The sequence below is a fragment of the Chiloscyllium punctatum genome, chromosome 9 (assembly GCF_047496795.1).
Source record: "Chiloscyllium punctatum isolate Juve2018m chromosome 9, sChiPun1.3, whole genome shotgun sequence".
In the NCBI taxonomy this organism is placed as follows: domain Eukaryota; kingdom Metazoa; phylum Chordata; class Chondrichthyes; order Orectolobiformes; family Hemiscylliidae; genus Chiloscyllium; species Chiloscyllium punctatum.
The window spans coordinates 29,794,100-29,810,627 of NC_092747.1; the positions used below are offsets into that span (position 1 = coordinate 29,794,100).

The window sequence follows — 16,528 nt, forward strand, 5'->3', positions numbered from 1 at the left end:
ATCTCGCCTGGACAGGGGAGACCACATTGCGAGCAGCAAATGCAGTAGATTAGACTGAATGAAATACAGGTAAATTGCTGCTTCCTCTGAAAGCTATGTTGGTGGCCTTGGAAGGTGAGGGGGTGGGGGTAAATAGACAGAGGTAATAAGATTACCTACAGTATGGAGACAGGCCCTTTGGCCCAACCAGTCTACACCGACCCTCGAAAGAGTAATCCGTCCAGACCCACTCCTCTACCCGATGCACCGAACACTATGGGGCAGTTTAGCATGACCAATCCATCTGACCTGCACATCTTTGGATTGTGGGAGGAAACCAGAGCACCCGGAGGAACCTCACGCAGACATGGGTAGAATGTGCAACCTCCACACAGACAGTTGTCCAAGGCAGGAATTGAAACCAAGCCTCTGGCACTGTGAAGCAGCAGTGCGAGCGACCGTGCTGTCCGTCTGTAATAAAATCCCTGAACGGGTGGATCAGGAAAATATATAAAATGCATTCAGTTCTTACTTTCCAATGTAGCATTTTCTAATTGGGCTTCCCCATAGTGATTCTTTTATCTACAGCTAACAAAATGCTAAATCCCAGCTTTGTCGTCATAGAGTCATAGAGATGTACAGAATGAAAACAGACCCTTTGGTCCAACCCATCCATGCTAACTAGATATCCCAAACCAATCTAGACCCACTTGCCAGCACCCAACCCATATCCCTCCAAACATTTCCTATTCATATACCCATCCAAATGCCTCTTAAATGTTGCAATTGTACCAGCCTCCACCACTTCCTCTGGCAGCTCATTCCATATGCGTACCACCCTTTGCGTGAAAAAGTTGCCTCTTAGGTCTCTTTTATATCTTTCCTCTCTCACCCTAAACTTATGCCCCCTAGTTATGGACTCCCCAGCCCCAGGGAAAAGACTTTGCCAATTTAACCTATCCATTCCCCTCATAATCTTGTAAACCTCTATAAGGTCACCCCTCAGCCTCCGACGCTCCAGGGAAAACAGCCCCAGCTTGCTCAGCCTCTCCCTACAGCTCAAATCCTCTGGCAACATCCTTGTAAATCTTTTCTGAACCCTTTCAAGTTTCACAACATCTTTCCAATAGGAAGGAGACCAGAATTGCACGCAATATTCCAACAGCGGCCTAACCAATGAACGCTTTACTGAAGTCCATATAGATCACATCTACCACTCTGCCCTCACCAATCCTCTTTGTTACTTCTTCAAAAAACTCAATCAAGTTTGTGAGACATGATTTCCCACACACAAAACCATATTAATTTGGTCGAACGAAGACATTTGGTCAGTGAAGAATAGTGATAGAAATCAGAGGGCAGATTGGGTATCTGTGAGGTAAGACTCTTACTCACCTGGCAAAATCACAGCACTCTTCCACAGCTTAGAAATACAGCTGTGAATGGGAATGGAGTTGGGGATAGGAAGCAGACATTTGATTCTAGAAAGCATGTTAACATTTAGCTTAAGCATGAAGTTTTCTTCTTTATCCCTAAAAAAAACTATTGAAGTATTTACTTTTTTGTGCTGTTACAAACATACATAGAATTGGAACCTACATACTTATCCAAAATAAAAAGGAAGAATCATAAGGATTTTATTTTGGGCCACCATTGCACATTGTCGAACATCCGCATCACCATAAGTGTTGATAAAAGCTCAACAGTGGATTACTTTTATGATAAGCAGCACATTTCAAAATCATACAAGGTCTGAATTACCCTTAGCTGTGAAGTGGCAGAGAAGGAGGTGGGAGGAAAGTTGGAAAATCAGGGAGGTTACTTCTGCTTTCCCAGTACCACAGGAATTTTGTTCTGTAGGAAAAGGCCCAAGTTTGGCTTTCCTGTCCAACTGCCAAATAAGGTGTTAAGTGGCCAATTAATATGCATCTCCTCTTATCTGACCTGCAATTACTTCAGCTCCAGGCGGGATAAGGAAGAATAGTCTACCTGACCAGTAAACTGGAGAAGCAGACTGTTGTGCTGTGAGTAGACCCTCAGTTTACATTTTTTGATGCAAGACCAAGGGGACTCGACCTAAGATAGGGTGTGGCTCCCTGCATATTGGAAGATCCCACTGGCTTTCTTAGCTCAGTAAGCCATGGCTTTACCTGTTGGAAATTCTCCTGCTTTCAGTCAGTAAAGGAAATAACTCAAGCGTGATCCAAATAGTCAATTGAAATCAAATAAGTCAAACTGGAATGTTTTATTTTAAAACAGTTATTTGTAACACAAGGCTCCCCAAAGAATTCATGGCACAAGCAAAAACAAAATCAGGAAATATGGACTCAAAATTTGAATTGTCTGATGAACTTGTAATGCTCTGGGTCAGTTCCTGTCTGGCCTTAGTTGTGTTAACAATATGGGGCTGGACTTTGAGGTCTTTAAGCAACGTTTCACACTGTAAACACACATCATAGGGTCTGGGTTATGGTCCTGGAATGAACTCAGCAGAAGTAACTTGACTCCACGTGATGAGAAGACACTTTACAAAAACAGGGTGTGGCTTATGAAGCTATTATCGGAAAAGCATTGGGCACACTTCATTGTGTGGAATGTGTCAGGATCGTTTTCACTTGCCGGACCTTTTCCTAGAAAGCACATATCTGGAATATGAATAATATTTTGCATTGAAATGCCAAGACAGACATAACAAATATAATTAACTCGATGGGAACATTTTGTTCAGATTTTTGCGACCAGAATGTAGTTAGGCCATCCAAATCCAATCTGTATAAATTAACTATCATCTTAGAAGTAGATTTGTTTTGCACTTCTCCCTGTCACTGTGGAGGGTGAAAAGTTATTTCCCAGACTATTTAGTAAAACTATCATTCATATTTGTTCAAGGATATGATTAAAACTGTTAAATATACCAATAACCTCTGTTCTTCATATGTTCAAGGAATTCTTAGCCTTACTTTCCTCTTTCTTTCTCTATATTCCCCTGCACTGCTTAATATTCCATCCTTATCCAAGTGGCAGGGAGTGTGGTACTGGAAAAGCGTAGCAGGTCAGGCAGCATCCGAGGAGCAGGAGAACCAATATTTTGGACATGAGCTCATTTCTAATGAAGGGCTTATGCCCGAAACATCGATTCTCCTGCTCATTGGATGCTGCCTGATCTGCTGTGCTCTTCCAGCACCACACTCTTCCACTCTCGTCTCCAGCATCTGCAGTCCTCACTTTCTCCTTATCCAACTGGCAGTTGAATTGCTGTTAGGTATCTGGTTGTGGTGTTCTGTAATTTACCATTTAATTTCCATTCTTGTTGGAATGTCTTTGTGCTGGTATCTTTTCTTTGGCACACAGCTATGGACTGCTTTGGTTCAAGAAGGCAGCACAGCATCAGCTTCTCAAGGACAATTAATGATGGGTAACAAATATTGCCCTAACCAGTGACACCCATATCAGGAGAACAAATAAAAATAAAGCTTTATCTGCTGGGAGCAGTTAGGTCACCTTGCATTAGACAGGAATCCTATGCTCCTGCCAAGTAAAACTCTAAGCTGGGAGTGATGCCACCTAAAACTGACTCTCTGGAGCATCCCTTTGATAATTTGGCAAAGAGAATTTCAGAGTCGAGAGTGTGATGCTGAGAAAGGACAGCAGGTCAGGCAGCATCCGAGGAGCAGGAATATTGATGTTTTGGGGCATAAGCAGATAATCAGGAATCCTGATGTTGCCCGAAACGTCAATTCCCCTGCTCCTTGGACGCTGCCTAACCTGCTGTGCTTTCCCAACATCACACTCTCGACTCTGATCTCCAGCATCTGCAGTACTCACTTTCTCCAGAGAGAATTTCACTATATTCTTTAGACTTCATCCCTAGTCATAGAGTCATAGAGGTGTACAGTATTGAAACAGACCCTTCGATCCAACCCGTCCATGCCAACCAGATATCCCAACCCAATCTAGTCCCACCTGCCAGCACCTGTCCCATATCCGTCCAAACCCTTCCTATTCATATACCCATCCAAAAGCCTCTTAAATGCTGCAATTGTACCAGCCTCCACCACATCCTCTGGCAGCTCATTCCATACACGTACCACCCTCTGCGTGAAAAAGTTGCCCCTTAGGTCTCTTTTATATCTTCCCCCTCTCACCCTAAACCTATGCCCTCTAGTTCGGGACTCCCCGACCCAGGGAAAAGACTTTGTCTATTTATCCTATCCATGCCCCTCATAATTTTGTAAACCTCTATAAGGTCACCCCTCAGCCTCTGATGCTCCAGGGAAAACTGCCCTAGCTTATTCAATCTCTCCCGAGAGCTCAAATCCTCAACCTTAGCAACATCCTTGTAAATCTTTTCTGAACCCTTTCAAGTTTCACAACATCTTTATAATGAAAGATTCAGTATTCTGTTGATATAAATCTTCAAGTTCTGTAATTCATGTAAGCAATACATGCTGTTGGTCAATGGAAGAGTCAATTTACCTTTGCAAGACAGACTCTTGTGATAAATCAATGTAATAAAAACCTACCTACATTACTACACAGCACCTAATAGTGAAATTTGAAGCTATCAAATAATTTTGCACTTAACTTTCTGAATGTTCCTGACTCTTGAACAGGATTTCCTTTATTCTCACAAACTTACATGCCTGGTATGCTTTCAATGGACTTTCAAAGCCCTGCACCACCAGACAGGAATAACATGAGGGAGGAAATCTGATATTTGCCCTTCATTTAAAATGGGAAACCTGATTTCAGTGGAAGCAGGTATGCATTTTGTACATTGGGAATTTATGCCCAACCCCCCCCCCCAAAAAAGGTAAGGGCAATGGCAGGGATTGGGGCTGTAGAGGGGATATGGATTTCCTGCAAAATGATGAGTGTGGCTATTTTCACACCAAAACATGCCTCCACACTCAGATGAATATACCGCCCATTTCTACCAAAATTATACCATCTTGGTAAATTATACCATCATTGGTGGTAAATGTGACTTTGTGTGGTGTGATGAGAATATATTTGAGTGACATTGCCTCCTTATATCTGAATGTACACTATCACCAAATGACAATATTAGTCTCAGTGTACACCAGATCTCCGAAACTCCAAAACCCCATTTAAAACATGCTGCCTTTTATACTTTCTGTGATCATAACAATTTACTTCCTACCTGCCCTTCTGCTGCTGAATACATAAATTATTTTCATCTCAAATTTCCAAACCATCTGTGATTCTGATGTTTTAACCAACATCTATTCATCAATAGAATAAACAAGGTATTTAGAAGAGGTATAATAAGTAACATAAAATGATCCAATATAAATTCTGACCGAGCTTTCTATTCAGTTATATAAAGCTGTTGAGTCAAAATTTAAGTCAAAAGAAGGTTAGAAAGTACTCTCAGAATATTGTCAGAATGTATATTTGAAGACATTGTTAACATGGCTCCAGAAATCTAAGCAGTCAGTTTGAATGTATTATTGACCCAGATATTCTGGGGAAAATGGTAATCACAGTTAGATTGCCCCTTTGAGCCAATCTTGCTCCATTTGTACTAACCTCCACATTTCTGGTTGGGAATTTCAGCATCCTGCTCCTTCAGTCATTTGGTGCAAACCTAACATCAACATAGACCCCCCAGAGTTCAGGGTAGTTGGTGGAACCATACCCCAGTTTGAAAAAAACATGTCAGCATGCTGTGTTCCGCGAGTTAAATGTCCAGCCATACAGCCAGCCATGTGGTCAGCTGCAGTGAAAGAGTAAATACATCTAGCTAAGTATGGGATTAAGGTGGGAGTTGGTTAAGACTTAGCCTACTGTGTATGGTGCCAAAGTGTTAGGTAAGTAAGGTGCCAGAGTGAGCTAGAGTGCCAGCTAGGTAAGATGCCAGTTGAGTAAGGTGCCAGGTGACTAGGGTGGCAGATAAGTGTTAGAGAGCTTGGGGTAGGTTGAGTGTATGGTGCACTGGGGCCATTGGTGGTGGGATAGGAATATTGGAATTAAGTGATTGCTTGAGCCCCTGGATTTCTGTCCAATGGGCAAGGGAGTGTAGTGCTGGCAGGCATGGCTGGTATTGAATCTTGGGTTGGTGATAGGCGGGGGATGGATTAAGCCATGTTGGGTTGGGTGATCTAGTCAAGATGGAAGAAGATGATTGTCAGAGGTCCAGTGATATAAGGAGTCGAGAGAGGCATGGTTGGGTAAGTGTGTGGTGAGTTATGGGTCAGCTTAATAAGTACCCAAGAGTTATTCTAAATTTTAAATTGTCTAACTTTCCCTGGGTAACCATTAGCTTAATGGAAGCAGAACTCTCCTAATGGCCTGACTTTAATGAATTCTGTTGGAGGATTCCAGACACAAGGAAATTGTGGATCAGAATCTTTAATTTCGTCAGTAATCCCCACAAAATCTTCACATTTGGAATTCTGTAGGGTTTCTGCCCATTGAAATCTCAAGGCCATGGTTTATTATTTTTTAATGTTCAGTTTCTTGGAAGTAAAATTAACTTTGTTCCTTTAAAGTACCTTAATTGTGTGAGGGTACCTCCTCTACCAGTAATGTGAGTATTACTATTCAAAGTTCTCACATCAGATTCACAAATCTGTGCACAAAGCTTCTTTTAACCGCAGTTATGTTATTCATTAACTTAGAATATTCATGTGTTCACTGAGAAATTACCAAAGAAATAAATGCAATTCGGCTGCAGATGGATAGTTAAAGCAGGGTATTTTAAAATTAGTTTTACTAACATAGAGTGGAAGCTTAATTTTCCAAGGCAAACAATTGGATACAATGGGCATTGAATTGTAAGAAATTTAGCAGATCTGAAAAAAAATACCTTCAGAAAGAGCATTGTGTTTCACACATCCTCAGCTTATCTATTCGGAAGGTAGTTGCAGGATGTCTGTTTTAACTCCCTCAAAATATTCCCAACATTGATATTTTTACAGTACCACATACTTATAAAAATTCACAGCAATAGGCCAGTTCTTCAAACTGATAGATCTAATGATATAATTGTAATACCACATCTTACACAATGTTAGTACCTTTTGAATTCCGTAGCTGTGAAGTTGGTTTAGAAAGTTAGAAATAAATGAAGAATGTAGGCAAATACTTCTGTGATATGGTTTGTTTTGTCTAACTATTGCATGAGACTCATCCTTTGACCAAAAGAGTGCAATGCGTCAGTAGCTGTTACAACTTAAAGCACATAAATAATTTGACAATACTCTAGATTTTTGTTTCCTTGCATTATTTAGCTCATTTTTCTGATGGATTGGCAAGTACATCAAAAATTAAGCTGGAAAAGATTTGAAGGCAGAGAGAATATATTCTGTATTTATACTTTCTGCTTTGCTACATCAGGTCGACTGTGAATTTTGAGAGATATAAAAATTCCATAGACCATGTGAAATTATTCATTGTGCGTTTAGCACCTATATTCGTTATTATTATTGTTTTTCCTTACTTAATGTGATACTTGATTTTGCTAAGTAAGAAGTGTGTCAAGATGAGAATGCTGAAGAAGCTCAGTAGGTCTGGCAGCATGTGTAGAGAGAAACAGACTTTCTAATATGACTTTCTTTCTTGTCAAGATGTGAAAGTAGTTTTGATGTCTCCAGCTGTAGCCTGCTGGTACTCAGCCACCTAACACATTTTCTTCATCAATGCTGGACTTCTGTTCCTGCTCACATTTTCTCCTATCCTCTCCAAGATTAAATTGTCCACTTTTTGGGGAGATGTATGCATACTGTGTCCATTTCTGGACGTAGGAAGGCTATTATCAAGCTGGAGAGGGTTCAGAAGTATGTTGCTGGGAATGGAAGGCTTGAGTTATAAAGAAAGGCTGGATAGGCTGGGACGTTTTTCAGTGAAATGTAGAAATTTGAGAGGCGATCTGATACAAGTTTATAAAATAATGAGAGGTATAGGTAGAGTTAATGGCGGCATTTATGGGCGGCACGGTGGCACAGTGGTTAGCACTGCTGCCTCACAGTGCCAGAGACCCGGGTTCAATTCCCGCCTCAGGCGACTAACTGTGTGGAGTTTGCACGTTCTCCCCGTGTCTGCGTGGATTTCCTCCGGGTGCTCCGGTTTCCTCCCAGAGTCCAAAGATGTGCAGGTCAGGTGAATTGGCCATGCTAAATTGCCCATAGTGTTAGATAAGGGGTAAATGTAGGGGTATGGGTGGGTTGCGCTTCGGCGGGGCGGTGTGGACTTGTTGGGCCGAAGGGCCTGTTTCCACACTGTAAGTAATCTAATCTAATGGTAGATATCTTTTCCCTAGGATGGAGGATTTCAAGACTGGGGCACATTTTTAAGGTGAGAGGAGAGAGATTTTAAAAAGTCTGATGGCTAAACTTTTCCATGTATTGTTATATTTTTGACCAGTCTGACTAAAGTCATGCTTTACATAATTAGATATAGATCTATACACACATATGTATCCATGTCAATCATGTCTATCACATTACACTCATCAACCTCATATAGTACCTCTTCAAAATATCAAGTTAATCAGACAAATCCTCAGCAAATTCATGCTGACTTTCCGTGACTAGTCACTGCCTTTTTAACAATGGTTTATACTGTGCCTCAGAATTGATTCCAATAATTTGCCCACAACTGAAGTTAAGCTGACTGGCCTCTAATTATTTTTCTCTTTCTCTCTTTCTAAATAACAGTACAACATTGAAAGTTCTCTAATCCTCTGGCACAGCTCCTGTAGCCAGGGAGGAGTGGATTATAATTGTCAGAACTTCTGCAAATTTCTTTCCTTGTTTTATTGAACAATCTTAGATATATTTCATCGATGTCCAGTCATCCATTTATTTTCAAAAACATTGAATTCTTTACTACTTCCTCCCTTCCAATGTTTAGCCTGTCCATATTTCACACTTTATATGTGTATAATGGGTCTCATTTCTTGTGAAGGCAGCCATGAAGTATTTATTAAGAACCTTACCCACATTCGCTGTGTTCACACGTGGCTTAACTTTTTGGTTCCTAATGGACACACTCTTTCCTTGCTTATCCTCTTATTCTTAAGTGTTAAGTGGTAAAATTTAAACATTAGTGTTTGATAATGGCACATTATTTATCCCCAATGTGGGTATGTTTCAGTGATCATGCTTTGTGCTGTTACTTTCTTATACAGCTAATGTCTGCCGATATCCTTTTCAATCAAGTGGAGAAATAAGAAACTTCAGATGTGTGTGTAATTGATTTTGAATCTTCAAAAAACTATTCTAATGGGCCAAAACAGAAATGGTACAACTTCAATTTTATTTGAATTATTCTGAATTTTAAATAAGTGAGAATTTTGTCTGTGCCCCAATGCAAGATGTCACAAGTTAGGCAACTTTGCAACTTGACTTGGTGCACCCCCTGCTGACTGCTACATAAAGCAGTCCTTGCCCTCAGTAACCAGAACTGAACCTACAACATATCCTCTTAAAGACTGTGAACAACCACGTCCCCCAGAAAATTGTACGGGAGAAAGTCAAAGGATTAAAAATAACTAAAATTGGAACAAAATAACCTTAACTGATTTGAAACTGTTATCTACATCAACAAAAGGAGTCTATGTAAACAGGTGAAGAAGGTTATATATTTACCTTTTCAATTTTCAAGGAATAAAATAAACTTGCACTGGGATCACTTTGCCAAAACACTGAATGCGTACGTTAGAGCAGAATGCTTTTCCTGTGAATTTGTACTCTGCAGCTCTGATATAACACTTCAGTGCAATGACGTGATGACCACCACACTTTTTAAAAACATGCTGTCCAGATGCGGATGACACTGACGAGATATTTATTACCTCTTGACAAATTATTTTTAGTTACCATGATGCTGGAGACGGTCCTATTCCTTAAATATCTGCAGTACTTGTGCCATTCTGTTCTCACAATCTAATTGCACTTTAAGATTCCTGTTAGCCTTTCAAATAAAACTGTACATTGTAATTCCAATTTCTTATACCACTGAACAGACTGTAATATTCCATGAAATTAATTCTCTACCTTAGCTGTCTCATTATATGAAGCTGCCAAAACAGGGAAAGAGCAAGAATTGGAGGAGAACCTATCTTGGGATATTTCCATGGAGTAAATTTAGAAGTGAAAGCACAGATGAAAGGCCAAGAATCAACATTCAAGCATCAGCAAGCTTGATAGCAAGGTACAGTAAACCAAGAAGCTCCACTTACATTTTAAAAGCTTGCATTATAATTGTTGAAGCTTGTGAGTAAGTACTTGTCCATTTGGCTTAGGATGCTGCAGGTGATAATAGAAAATAACTTCATTAGGTTGAGGAACAGGCATTGAAGGCTGCAAGAGAAAATCAAGAACTTTTTTAGATTAGATTCCCTACAGTGTGGAAACAGGCCCTTCAGCCCAACAAGTCCACACCGACCCTCTGAAGAGTAATCCACCCAAACCCATTTCCCCTACCCAATATTTACCCCTGACGTGGCAATTTAGCATGGCCAACTCACCTGACGTGCACATCGTTTGGACTGTGGGAGGAAACCGGAGCACCCGGAGGAAACCCACACAGACACAGGGAGAATGTGCAAACTCCACACAGACAGCTTCTTTGTATAAAATTCAGAATAGGTTCATGATATCTCAGGCAGTGGTGAAACTCAGCAGATCTCTTAGGATTGTATTAAGAATCATAAGATTTGAAATGTTAACTCTGTTCCTCTTTCCACAGATGTTACAAGACTTGCTGAGTTTCTCCAGCACTTTTATGGCTTAGCAGTTATGCTGTTTGGGCTGATATACAGTTTGTGATGAAATCGAATGCATAAAGTGCTTGTTTTTTTACACTTGCATCTAGCACCAGAGCAACAACTGAAGTTTGGAAAGTTAGGGCAATAGTGACTTCTGAAAATGGTTAGTCAGTCGTACTAAATATTTTGAATGTTAGTGTTAGACTCCATCCTGAGTCTACTGTTGAAAATGGTATGTAGAATTAACAGCAGGCAACAATTGCAACAGTTATTATAACTTGTATGATCAGGTTTTAACTTTTGACAGGTTTTCAAGGAATGCCACGTATCAACTAAAAGCACCAAAAAAGGCATCAGTTGGAGGAGGATCTGATGAAAATGAGTAAGAAAGGGACTATCCCACTCCAATAACCTTTAAGTTTAAGTGTGTTACTTAGTCATACTTGAAGTAGGGTTAATTCTGATACCCAAATTCTTAATACCTTTCCTACATGTGTAACTTCTCAAATGAGTAAAATGTGTAAACTTTTTCTTTGATTGCTAATGCTGAAAATTATAAATGATAAGAGAATTGAGATAGAGAATATGGAGGAAGAGGTGAAAGATTCAGCTGAAAACTTCTACTGGGTCTTAACTGAGCAGCACTGCATTTGAAGCTCTCCTGCACAAGTTTGCCACATGCTGAATGATTGCCTTGAACTGTTATCCTTCAACCACTTCCAGTCTAAATGAGCTCATTGTTCAGTTGGTTAATCATGATTTCCTTTCAATTGCTCAAAGGAGACTTCCATCATTGCAAGATTGATTATTACAATTATTATTGGAAAATAATAAACAGACTTCAAAAAAGCAGAGATATTTACTTTCGAAGTCAACTTGGCAGAACTGCTTTGATATATTTGGCCCAATAAGGCCCAATTTTCACTTTGGGGAAGGGAAGGGTGTGAATGAGTCAAACCCATGGACTCTAGAAGTGGATTGTGGGTGGCCACAGATACGAATGAGTGCTGTGACAGGCAGTTGATAAGGCCTGGCTTGGTTCTCTGGATTTGTCACAGTTGCTTTAGCACTTGTTAATTTCTTAGTTGCTCCCTAATGACACTGTGAATCTACCTCCAGCAATAGGATCACAACAGTTCAAGAAGGCAGCTCATCACCACCTTCTCAAGGGCAACCAGGGATGCAGAACAAATGCCACATCCCATGATTGAATACTCACATGCCACTTTTATAACCATTCACTCATTGTCCACCATCAGGAACAATGTAAAGATGAAAATAAGCTCAAATAATCTTATATAATCCTCACTCATATGCATTTGATTGTGATAAAACTACTATTAATGAAACCTGTTCATTTTAAAAAACTCTCCACAGGGGTTAATCTGTTATAAAATCAAAAATCCTTTATTCTATGGCATCGACAGCTGATAGAATGCTTTGTGGCTTTTGAAACTCAGGTAAGCATTCAAAATGAACATGACAGCCCTTGGAAATTGTGAACAAAGAAATCAATTAAAACCGTGAAATACGTGGCAAAGATTTTCTTCAAAAAACTACAGATGTCTTGCCAATAAAAGCAATCCCTCCAACCTCTGTTTAATGTTCAATGGTAACGTAAGGTTTTTTTTCTCAACTTTAAACAGCTGGCGATTTAAAACAATTCAGTTCCTGACAATTAAGCAGAATTTATCTGCCTTCCAGCCATACTTACATCTACTCAATCAATTTGCACTTTTCACCCAGCAGTGACAGTGAAGATGGAGTTTGTTTGAAACCAGCCCTCAGTTTAAATGGCCCTGCTGTATTACTCAGCTAGGTTCTGCCTGCTGCTTTTAAACGTCCATGGAGTTGGGGACATACATGGACAGGAAAATCCAACCTGAATTCTTATGCTCAGCATGAAATCCCACAAGATGTTTCACCTTTCTCTGATTTGAATCAGAATCCCCTAAGTTTGTGAACAAGGTAACTGTTTGGCGATTATTTTGTGATGCAAAGACATGGGCAAGAATTTTTCATCTCAAGGTTATAGTAACGTTAAGTGTGTTGAATTGCACCATATCCACCAGGGCCTGGGATAGAAAAGAATGGAAACATAGAAAATGAGGAGCAAGAGTAGGCTATTATCCCTTTGCCCATTCAATATGGTCATAGCTGACCATCCAAATAGGTTCCTGCTTTTTCCCCAAAACCTTTGATCCCTGCAGCCCTAAGAACTGTATCTAACACCTTCCTTGAAAATATTCAATATTTTGGCCTCAACTGCTTACTGTGTCAGAGAATTGGAAAGGCTTACCACTCTCTGGGTGAAAACATTTCTCCTCATCTCAGTCAGTAATGGTCTGCTCTGTATCCTTAGATTGTGGCCTCACTCATTGGGACATCCACATTGGGCTGCATTAACTCATGTCTTCTCATGCTTCTCAGCTCATTATCCACAGCAAACAAAATTTGTGCAATTTGGTGAATCACAAGGCTAAGAAGCTGGAGGTTCTCAATACCATTGGGACTTCCCAAGACTGAAGACTCTGATGTTGCATTTTAAGACCTGCTCGGCACCACTTCCCTCACTGCAAACCAGGAACATTCTCTCAGCCTGTGATTGCCACTACTCCAGAAGCCCAAAAATGCCAGCTACGAAGTCAGCGCTGGCACTCCGGTTTAGCGGTGGCGTCTTGCAGAAACTGCTGGACAGACCCAGCAAGAGAAGATCCATCCTGTTCCCAGGGGATAACAATGGGAGGCTATCCTGTCAGACCCATCCAGCCTGGCAGCAGATCACAGCTCCAGGTCAGTGCCAGTGACCTACAAAAAAGGGACATTGAGCAGTGCCACAAGAACATTAATAATCTCGAGTACGTTGCAAAGCTAAATGGACTGTTTTCTGTCTGACATCTCACACTCACAGAGGCATCCCTCAGTCTCACTTTGTCCCTGCACAGGCAGCACACAAACAGTCACAACTTACAAACTTTAGCATCACATGCATGATGTTCGTCTAACAGATCACACCCATAACATCATCTAAAACTACTCACCCACCACAATTCCTATTCACTTACTCTGCTTCTGCACTCGCTCTCATCTCATCCAATCTCTATCCTTATTTCATTGCAGGAGAGCCTGGTGCATAAGTGTGCTGAGAGGGCTGAGATCATCAAATGTGAAGTGCTGGGAGTTTACATAACTACCTACTTTGAGGAAAGGCATTGAAGTTGCTGGGGAACATCAGAAGCAACATGTGCTCTGCTCTTCTTGGATAAGCACAAATGCAAACATATTTCTTTGCATATGCTATTCTGCATCTTTACCAGATAGTCCTGTCTTCTTCTGTCAGCTCTAGTGGCACCCAAGACAAGGCCCAATTCAAGAGGCCCTACATTCTGAATCCCTCTATGCCTGCAACACCTCTGAAGCTTTTTTTTGAGATCAGATGACCGATTTTCCAGTAAGTCAATGATTATCTCAGACAGACAACAGTTCTGTACAGTCAGCAGATAAAAGAAGTTGCTTGGCTTGCAAGTCACCACAGTCGGATGTGGGAGAGAAATAGTCTCCAGTTGGAGAGAATAATCCTGTCACATTTGGAGGATTCTGGGAGATTTATCCTGGCATGGTCTGGGGAAAGAAGAACTACAGGGAGATACATTAATGCTGGTGGCAGATTTAAGATTCTCTCTGAGGAACTCACCTGGAGATGGTCACTTGAACTTGCTACTCAGCGATGAGGGGAAACGGGAACCCAGTGACTAGGTTAGTCTAGAAGACTAAACTAGAATCCCTACAGTATGGAAACAGGCCATTTGGCCCAACAAGTCTACACTGACCCTCCAAAAAATAACCCACCCAGACCCATTCCTCTACCCTATTATCCTACATTTACCCCTGACTAATGCACCTAACCTACATATCCCTGAACACAGGGCAATTTAGCACGGCCAATTCACCTAACCAGTACATCATTGGATTGAGGGAGGAAACTGGAGCAACCGGAGGAAACCCATGGGAAGAATTTGCAAACTCCACACGGTCACCCGAGGCTGAAATTGAATCTGGGTCCCTGGCACTGTGAAGCAGCAGTGCTAACCACTGAGTCACCGTGCCACCCCCAGAAGCTGTAAAAAGCTGTGACTATTTGTTACAAGGAGCTAATTCTATGGAAAACGCAATGTGAGATAAATATAGGAGGAAAATGTTCTACCCCCATATAAAGAAAGTTCTTGGGAGCTTTGTGTATTGAGGGGCACCCTGAGTGAAGTCAGTAAAAGGACGGATGTTGTCACTTTTGTGCTCTGGATGTGGCTGCAGATGAGCATCAGTATCTCCTGCCATAAGAGAAAAGGTCATTGGGCTCAGTTCTTTGTCTACCTCTTACAGGTCATCTTGCAACTGCTTTTATTAATACTTCATTGTCAGCTTGGCAGAACAACAAAGACAAAGCATACACAGAGCTCTGGTAGTTGTTCATGTAGTTTGCAAATATTTCAGTAGTGCCACATCAACATATTTAGTTTGTTGCACATCAAATGTGACAATCAACTAGTCTCAAGTACAGTCTGATGTAAAATCATTGTGTTGATGCATGTTCGAGACTGAAATTGACAGATTTTGTTTGATAAGTGTGTTCAGGGATATGGATCAAAGACAGATAAGTGGATTTTGTGGTACAGATCCATCAGGTATAGAATCCTTCTCAACTTCACCAGAGTTTGTTACTGTTAACTACAACATCTCCATTTAACACCTTCTTTCCATTGTGCTGTTAAATGGAATGACCCTCAATTGATTCTCCTCTTACCTTTCTAAGTATATCCAAAGCATCACTACGAATAGCTTTCCTGCAGATCTTGAGCAGGCATTTTTGTACTGTGAATTTAGGCAGAGGTTCTCTGTTCAAAATTTCTCAAACGTGCACTTTAACCAATAAACTAGCAAAAATCTTAAACGTGGATGAGAAGTATTCCTTTAGCTTCTTGGTGCTAACAATAGTTTGGCAAGTTTATCAAGTGCTGTTTGCTGCCAATGTCTTAGGACATCAGACTTAGCCAGAAATAATAAGAGAAATTAGACATAAATTTTCTCTAAAAGTAGAAATGTTACTGGTATTTTCTCAGATAATTTTTGATGCAATAAGTCATTCTGTGTTTAAAACAAAAGATGATATTCTGTTAAATCTCATGAATGGATGTGTAATAATCTCTTTCCATTGTTTCCCTGAGTTCTACTTGGTCCCCATCAGCTGAATTTACCCAAATGGGGCTTGAGATGGACGGAAAGGATGAAGGGCTCTTAAAATCTCAGAAGAGAAAAGTTGGAAAGAGCTTCTCAGAAATGAGACTGACAACAGTGCGGCTGCTTGCCTCCAATTAATTCAATGTACAGCCCATTTAATGCCACGTTCTGCTCCCTCTATAGGCATTGTACTGTTTGCCACACTGGGTATCTCATGCCAGCTTCCCCCCTGGTGTTCTGTATTGAGGGAGCTATGACTCACATTGATGGCCCCGTAGCAATGGAGGCACCATTGCCTCTGAAACGACCACTGGAGTGTTCACCCTGCCTGCTCCCAGCATATGTATAAGAAAACACATTCTTGCCTGCCATTCAAAGGTACTTCATCTTGAGGTGCTGTGGCTTTCTCCCTGCAGCTTTGACAGGAGCCACATCCATCAGTGGCATTGCTCAGGCTGCTGAACAGCTGCCTTTCACTTTTGGCATGCAGCTCTGAGAGGTGGTATCCCAGGAACTATCCACTGTCAGTAACATTGCCTTCAGGGTCCCACTGCCTATCAGCAAGAGATCAGAATCCAC

The 16,528-nt window shown here is 40.9% G+C and overlaps 1 long non-coding RNA gene across 1 annotated transcript in view; it reads left to right on the forward strand.

Moving 5' to 3' along the window:
• Positions 1–11,208, forward strand: part of LOC140481254 (uncharacterized) — a 36,612-nt gene extending 25,404 nt beyond the window's left edge. The window contains exons 2-4 of the long non-coding RNA XR_011961487.1: positions 8,264–8,298; positions 10,007–10,158; positions 11,022–11,208. This is a non-coding gene — a long non-coding RNA (uncharacterized lncRNA). The remainder of the gene's footprint in view (positions 1–8,263; positions 8,299–10,006; positions 10,159–11,021) is intronic.
• Positions 11,209–16,528: the final 5,320 nt, after the last annotated feature.